Source organism: Vanacampus margaritifer, chromosome 4 (assembly GCF_051991255.1).
Source record: "Vanacampus margaritifer isolate UIUO_Vmar chromosome 4, RoL_Vmar_1.0, whole genome shotgun sequence".
In the NCBI taxonomy this organism is placed as follows: domain Eukaryota; kingdom Metazoa; phylum Chordata; class Actinopteri; order Syngnathiformes; family Syngnathidae; genus Vanacampus; species Vanacampus margaritifer.
In genome coordinates this window covers 1878818-1886631 of record NC_135435.1, presented here as the reverse complement: position 1 = coordinate 1886631, position 7814 = coordinate 1878818, and the positions used below count along the sequence as shown (strand labels likewise).

General features: G+C 42.0%; 1 long non-coding RNA gene across 3 annotated transcripts; it reads right to left on the bottom strand.

Moving 5' to 3' along the window:
• Positions 1–2566: 2566 nt before the first annotated feature.
• Positions 2567–7379, bottom strand: LOC144049999 (uncharacterized). 3 transcript variants are annotated; one of them, XR_013293753.1, is made up of 3 exons: positions 5529–7379; positions 5034–5119; positions 2567–4517 (listed from the first exon to the last, which is right to left on the bottom strand). It is a non-coding gene; the product is annotated as an uncharacterized LOC144049999 (long non-coding RNA). The 3 variants fall into 3 exon arrangements; XR_013293754.1 differs by having other exon boundaries at positions 2567–5119; positions 5529–5591; positions 5681–7379; XR_013293752.1 differs by having other exon boundaries at positions 2567–5119.
• Between the last annotated feature and the right edge of the window lie 435 nt (positions 7380–7814).

Below are 7814 nucleotides of genomic sequence, written 5' to 3'. Positions count from 1 at the left end.
TGTGTTGGAAGCCAGATAGAATATACTAACGGAAATTATTTAACTGAACCAGGCTGTTCTTCATAAAGTAAAGGATTTCCTAAATAAGAAAGGTCTACATCTATTGTTCTTCTTTTCTAATGTTGCCTCATATGTCATATTGTGTTATGGAACTTTATATAAATATAGACCCAATTCTTAAATTATATAAACAATCAATTAGAATAATTAATAAGGTTGACTTCAGAGAATCTTTGTAGAATCTTGTACTTGAAAATATATAAATGAACCCAAAGAAAACTTTGTTTTGGGATCATCAAATGATTTATAGCCAAATATAATCAAAGTCCAATAATAATAATAATAATAATAATAATAATAATAATAATAATAATAACAACAACAACAACAACAACGGCGGACTTAAACCTATTTTTATTTTTTGTAAGAAATGGATGACTAGTTTAAAGTTTGAGATTGTTCACAGTACGAGGCAACAGATGAAGCTGCATAATGTGTCATTCTAATGAGAAAACAAGTTACAAGAGTGAAACAAAAATATGAATAGGCAATGTCATTTATTTTCATTTTTGGTATAACATCTGGCGTTCACAAGACTCTTAAAATAGTTTGTTCCTGGGTGGGGGGGTGCTGGTGGTGGGGTTTCTGGGGGTTTGGGTTGTGGCGGGTGTGGGGCGGGGGGGTCGTGGGGGGAGCGAGGACTGTGGGCCGGTGGGGTGCCTGGTGGGCCTGCCGTGCCCCATTCTGCTGCGTTGGGCTTGGAGCGCGGGCCGTGTTGGGGTGGAGGGCGCTCCTGGGTTTGCTCTCCGGCCGGTGGCCCCTGTGGGGCCTGGGGGTTGTGCCTTGGTGCTGCCGTGGCCTGGCTCTGTCCTGGCCGGGGTCGACGGCTACCCTCTTTGGTGGAGGTTTTCATGCATGCCAGATCCACCACACCAGCATCTACCGAAATTCAAACACAATCTGCTTCTTCCTCTGGTCGTTGAATCGGTGGAGGCTGATGTCTGTGGATCTCTCTCTGCTTCATCTGTCCTTCCTTCCTTTCCTCAGTCTTTCCTTTGGTCTCTTGAGGTCTCCCTAATTTGTTGGAATTTAGATGTTTCTGGGGTTGGTGAAAGATTTTGGTTGGTAACCCGGTGGGTAGTAGGTGATGTCTGGTCAGTGCTGAATTTCACTTTTCTTTGATCCTTCCTCGGGTCTCCTGAAAACCCTGGAGCAGGTCTAGAATCACACTCCTCACTGGCTTATTAAGACACCAGTTGTGTAGCCCAGGGCATACGGCATATACCCACTTCTTTTTCAGTCAGCATTGCATATAGCCACTTCTATATCCCCCATCTATATCCCTGTTCAGTAAAATCTGTGACTCAGATTATATTTTTTTTCCTCAAGGATGGTAACGCCATGACCCATCCTCCTCTGCCTCTAATTGGCTGGCACCCCCTCCCTTTGTTGATTAGATTAGCTAATTTAAGGCATGAGGATTGATGAGCCAATCTGAGGCAGAGCAGGACGTGTCATGCCGAGGAACACATAATCCTTCAAATAGGGTCCTGTGTCACAGAAATATTTTGTGCTCTCATACACACTTGCTCATAGCCTGGGTTCGATCCACAGGGTGGACGCCGCAATTTACAAATGAACCTACATGATCTAGTTTAGTTTTATAGTATAGGCTGGCAGTTGATTTTAAAGTTAAAACACAAGAATGGAGACAAATAATAATAAATAATAAAAGATTGGCCTAAAATAATATAGACTAGCTAGACAGTTTTTCACTTCATTTTTGTTTATTGTAAATATTGAACATATTATCTACGCTATACGTTTGTCTCATGAAAGATAAATAAAATTTACATTGATTCAGGCTGCTTGTGTTACCGGCAAAAACTACAAATTGTTCTTAATCAAGTCAAGATAATTTTATTATTGTAAGCAAGTACAAATGACTGATTATTCTTATGTCACCATTTCTAAAACAGGACAGTTTTTTCTGGGCTAATTAAAAAAAAAGAAGTGAAAATTGAGAGAGTACCCACTACACCGACTGTGTGTGTACAAGTATGTGTTCATTCACAAACAGGCCTGCACTGACCGTCATTTTTGAGGGGGGCAGCCTATTGGTCCGTCTCTAATACGGCTGAACGAATCAGGATATATTACGAGAGTGGCCCAACCCCTCCAGGAAACCCACTAGACCAGTGCCTCTTTGGAGACTTGCTGACTGAGTGAGGATTTTACGAACGTGCAAAATTACAACATACAGACATTTATAATGTGATGGAGGTTCAGTCAACTAGCCTCCATTACATGTCTGGCGATTGGTTTGTGTTAAATTAATTTTATGTCAGTAAGCAATCGCCATTGCTCATCATGAGTCATTTAATATAATTGCACGTCCAAAATTAACAAATGTATTTCTCCTGGAGATTAACCTAAGGAACTGGCCCATACATCTACTTTGCAGTAGATAAGTGATATGAGATAGTTAAAGAGGCTGCATGTTAAAAAACCTTTTTGTTTTCAAGTTGTTGATACTGTGACTGGAAAGGTAGTAAACATAAATAACTGTTTTCAACAAAACCATTTATTTGAAAAATCTTTTTTTTTTTTATTAATTATTTTTTTCCTTTCGGACATATCACAATAGCCTCCAACACAAAAAACGAAAATAAAAAAAGGGCTGATGGGATGAAAACCATGTTTTAATAATCCCCGGCCCCAGAATACAATTCGGATGCATCAAGCATCAAAACCTTGATTCATACAGTGATAAAATACATTGCGGCACATTGTTGTCATCCGGTCCCGATAAAGAATGAAAAGAATGAAAGAATTTAAAAAAAGAAAGAAAAAAAATTTAACAGATTTGTAATTTTAGATTGGCAATGTAAAATAAATTGAAGTTAAAGACTTGCTCACATGTAGAGGACATTTGCAAAAAAAAAAATGAGTTGCTTGAAACATTTTGTACATGTGTGGTCACTTTAGCAAGTGAAAAAAAGATTAGCATGTGTTGTTGGCATGAAAATATACTTAGTTATTGATATGCAAGTAGTAGCAGAAAACATGAAAACAGAAAACAAAAGTTCCCCACGGGGAAAATAAAAGTATATCGTATGGTAAACGTGAATGATGATGATGAAGTGTTGTCACTACAATAGTGGATGAAACAAGATAAGTAAATGAATTGTTAATATGAAAAGGTAGTTTATTCATGATAACAAACGGTAGCAGAGAACTTGGTAATCAATTGAACATGATGTGTTACCACTTTAGAATAGGGGCTGGAAACATATTAGCAGTTGATTTGTCCAAATTAAAACACAAGTTGTAAATGATAACAGTCTACAAATATTGGCGGAATCATCTATATAAAACTTTGGAATGGATCTGCAAAAAGGTTTGTAATACATTCAATAGGAGGATCCTTTGTAACGTCATTGTTTATGTTTCGCGCGTTACATCACGGGAAGAATCGGGAACTGAGTGGCAAGAAACAGCGTGTTTTACATGTAGTTTGATGGTTTTGCACATTTGGAGGAGGATTAAGAGAGGCGGATGATTCATTGTTGTTGTGCCATCAATTGTACAGCCCGTCGGGGGCCTGATACAAAGTTTTATTGCATTTCCACTGAAAGGGGCTGCTGAAAAAGAAAGAAATGGCTGTGAGCGATCAAGAGGGTAAACCTATACGCTCAAAGCCTGGATTCCGATTTGGTGATGTACTTCCACAAACTTTATTGCAATGCGATACACCTGCGCCTCTTTCCTTTGGCACCACAAAGGACACTTAACAATGAAAAATAATTACCCAGCTTTGTATTAAATAAGAGTAAATGTTCCCAAAACAGATGTTTGTGTGGCCAGGAAACAGGTGAGTCGGACCAACGTTTATCAACATCCCACATATCATATGGGCTTTAAATAATTTTAATTTTGTCAACAATACAAAATTGGAATGTGCGTGAAGTTGGCCCTCAACCACACGCAAAATTTGATGCAAATAGTCTCTTTCGTATGTGCTGGTTTGTGCCACAAAAAGTTTTGTTTGTGTTATTACTGTTTTGCAGCTATAGTCCTGAGAGTGTATTATGATTTTTTTTCAGCAAAGGGCAAAATTATTCTAGTAATGAATCCTAATTATATTTATTTATCCTTAAACTAGATGGCCAAACAACCAGCAGTAGACAAGGACTAAAGTTTTGCTGTTCTCTGCTCTTCAAAAGAGGCCATACATCAAAACGGCAACATAGCCACTTCAAAAGACACTGTGTGGACGGATCTGAGTGAGAAGTTGGGGGAAAAGATGTCTGCAAAGTCTATATACACCTTTGTTGAGACAAACAAACATAACGTCTGATCAGCTTTGGGGTTTGAGGCTGAAACTGAACCTGAACCAGATAGCTCATGAACTCGTTGAGGGCAGGTTGGAACCACATGTATGGCGGGCATCACAGGCAGAGAAACTGATGGACTTCGGAGATCCTGAGCTAAGCCATCTCCCAAATTTGGCCACCCTGTGCAAGGCAAAATAGGAGAAAAATAACATGGCAATAGGTGACAAAAAACCCATTTTGTCATTGCAGCTGCTGAAGTACAGTACAGTGCACCTCACAGTGGTAGCATTAAAGACATTGGACTGGACAAGTTTTTCTGTCACTACTGGAGCCAAACACAGATGCATGTGTACAAGACATTATCTAAAAAATGTAAACCAACAGTACGTTTTGATGCAACTGGCTCAGTAGTTAAAAAGCTAGTGAGACCAAATGGCTCATCAGGCCATATCTTCTTTTATCAGGGTGTTATGACAGAGCATAACAGCTCTAGTATACCAGTGGTGCAGATGCTGTCAGAGAAGCATAATACTTGTGCTATCACGCAGTGGCTGAAGGAATGAATTCATGCAGGTGCACCTGTTCCAAAAGAAGCTGTGAGCGATTTTTCGCTGGCCATTCTTGGAGCTCTAGTCAAAGCTTTTACCCCTCATCCTGACTTGAAGAGCTACATCAATTAATGTTTTAAAGTCTTACTTGGGGATGAACATGCAAACCTGCCCCCATGCTTTGTCAGGGTAGATGTTGCACACTGCATCAAGATGATCTGTCAATGGCACTGCCTGAAAAATAAAAGATATCGTGTTAAAGATTTCTTTGTGAGGTCATTAGCACAGCTTCTGAAGTCACAATGGGTGGAACAATCAAAAGAACTTCTACGTGCCATCACTATTGTGGCACTTAGTGAATCAGCAGGTAATGGCAGTTCTGGAGCACCTCTCCCATTAGAAAAGTGGAAGAAGTACCAGAAAGCTAAAATTGCTGAAGAAATTGTCCGCATTCCAGATAAAGAGGTTGAGGCACAAAAACCAGCGGATGCGTCCAAACAACAGATCCAGACTAACGCCCGACAGTGGGTGACAGAAATCTGTGAGGAGAGCAAGTCACTTGCCATGCCTAATGGGGATAGAGATAACATCCACTTCCTCCCTGAGATCATTCCCCACATAATAAGACTTGGAAGTTACTTACCACTCTGGACAGGAATAATGGTCCCTCTCTTCAGAAGCCCCAGCATCACTGCAAGTTCCGTTGCTGTTGAAGCAGAGTTCAACATCATCAAAAATTGACTTTTCAAGCATGACAGCCTACCCATTGGTGTTGACTGCTTTGTTGCTCGTCACCTTTTCGTCATTGACGGGAACATGCAGATTTGTTGTGCAAAATAAAATAGTGAATAGGCTGATGATGTTGATGCTACAACTGTCACAGGACATGACACAGACTTAACTACTACTCGGACTGGCAAATACAAAATAAAAAATTATGCTGAACCTAGCTTAGTGGTTCCACCCAAAAAAAGGAAGATGACTTCCTATCTCTCTTTGTCCTGAATGGTTGCATGTTGATCCATCTGTGGGACGAAAAAAAGTCAAGGTGCAGTTATTAAAAAATGGAAACCATCAACAGCCTGTTAAACTTGGCAAATTGAAAGTCTCTGTGTTGAACACTTGTGCATTTGGTGCTGTTTTTCAGAGCTTGTGTTGTTCTTTTTGTGAAAGCTTTTCATTTGAAAAAGCTGTTAGTAGCAACAAATGTGAGAACCAGTTCCTCCAATGACTACACAGGGAGTGAACCAACAGGTGTACTCACAGAGGGCAGAACTGCTCAGAGAACTATTCACACATGTCAACCTGACCTCTGGTGCTCCAAATTGATGCACATTGCCACATCTCAACTGCAATTGAGAGAGCCATGAGGAACCTTCCAAGTGTTTATTTAAAGAAACAATGTTCCTCACAGTACTGCAGTTTGAGCACACTTGTAACGAGGAAAGTTCCACTTGTGTGTACCAAAATTGGTACACTGCAGACCTATGGTATGGCTCATCTTCAGGTTGCAGCTGAAGAAGGACTCAACCTTCCTGACTTTACCTCCCTCAGGCCAATGCAAAATCCATCTCAGTGTCCTGACACATTTAAACAAGACAGTACGGGAAAAGTTCTATGTTCAGGGAATGTTTACAGCTACAGTCTGGGGGAAGTTGTGTGGATTGACACTGCCCTTGGGAGCAGTTGTGTACAAGTTGCCTTGCTTGAATTGCCATTCAGTCTGGTGCTACAAGAGAAGACATTCACTTTGAGAGCAGTCATCGCATTTCAAAGAGGCTTGATCTAGGATTCCCTTGGTCATTATGTGGCATATTGCAGGAGGGCTACATGCACCTGGGAGATGTATGATGACCTGGGAAGTGGAGTGAAAGCAGCATCAGATAACACAAAGATCTACTAAAGCAATGATTAACACATATTGTTGGATATTTTGTGTGTGTGTGTGTGCATGCGTGCGTGTGTGCGTTTTGACACAATAAATCGTTCCAACATAAGTTTCTTCTGCAGGCTGTCGTGTCAAACTTCTAATAATTGTATCAATTTGTTATATAAATTAAATGTTTTGTCACTGACGATATGGTCACACAAGATGTTTTGGTTTAATGTGAGCATCTTTCACATTCGCTAAAATTTAAGAAATAATCACATGGGCTTAATGCATGCTAATCAAGAATGAGCATAAGAAAAACATTTTACAAAAATATACATATATGGTACGGTTATTGGAGACTACTGCCCGAAGACAGCTGGGATTGGCTCCAGCACACAATTGTGAGATAAGCAGTTGAGAAAATAGATGGATAGATGCTCGAACTAAAAGTAATTTACAGCAGTGAAAACGTTAAAGATTCTATGTAGCCTAGCTAGCAAAAAAAGCTACAAAAGAGTCAAATGTTTACCTGAAGTTCGTCCTGCAAATGGTGGCATTCCAGGATGTTGAAAAGTACGCAGAAACCCGCGGCGACGCGGTTTGGGGCCTGTGGGCCGCCGGGGTGCCTCGTGGTCCCCTCCCCCTTCCTCCCACTTGCTGCCTCTCCCTCCTCACCTCTCCCCGCCCGTCCTCCGCCTCCCTGTCCCTTCTCCCTCGTCACCCTTCCTCCTCCTCTCCCCCTCTCTCTGCGGCCCTGCCGCTGCCTCCTGCCCTTCTTGTCGTCTCCTTCCCCCTCCCCTGTACGCCTTCCTCTCCCTCCCCTGGGCTCCATCCGTGGCCCGGGTCTCGGCACTCCGGGGGTCGGGTGGGTTGGTGTTGTGCTCGCCCCGCTCCGGTGGACCTCCTGGCACCTCGGGCGGGCCCAGTATGGGGGGGGGGCGAGCCTTATCGCCCCGCCGGGCTGGTCCCATATGCCAGCCGGGGTCCCGGTGGGGTGGATGGGGGTTTGGTGGGCGGGTGCGCCTCCCGCCCCTGCCCGGTTGGGGGGGGGGGGCA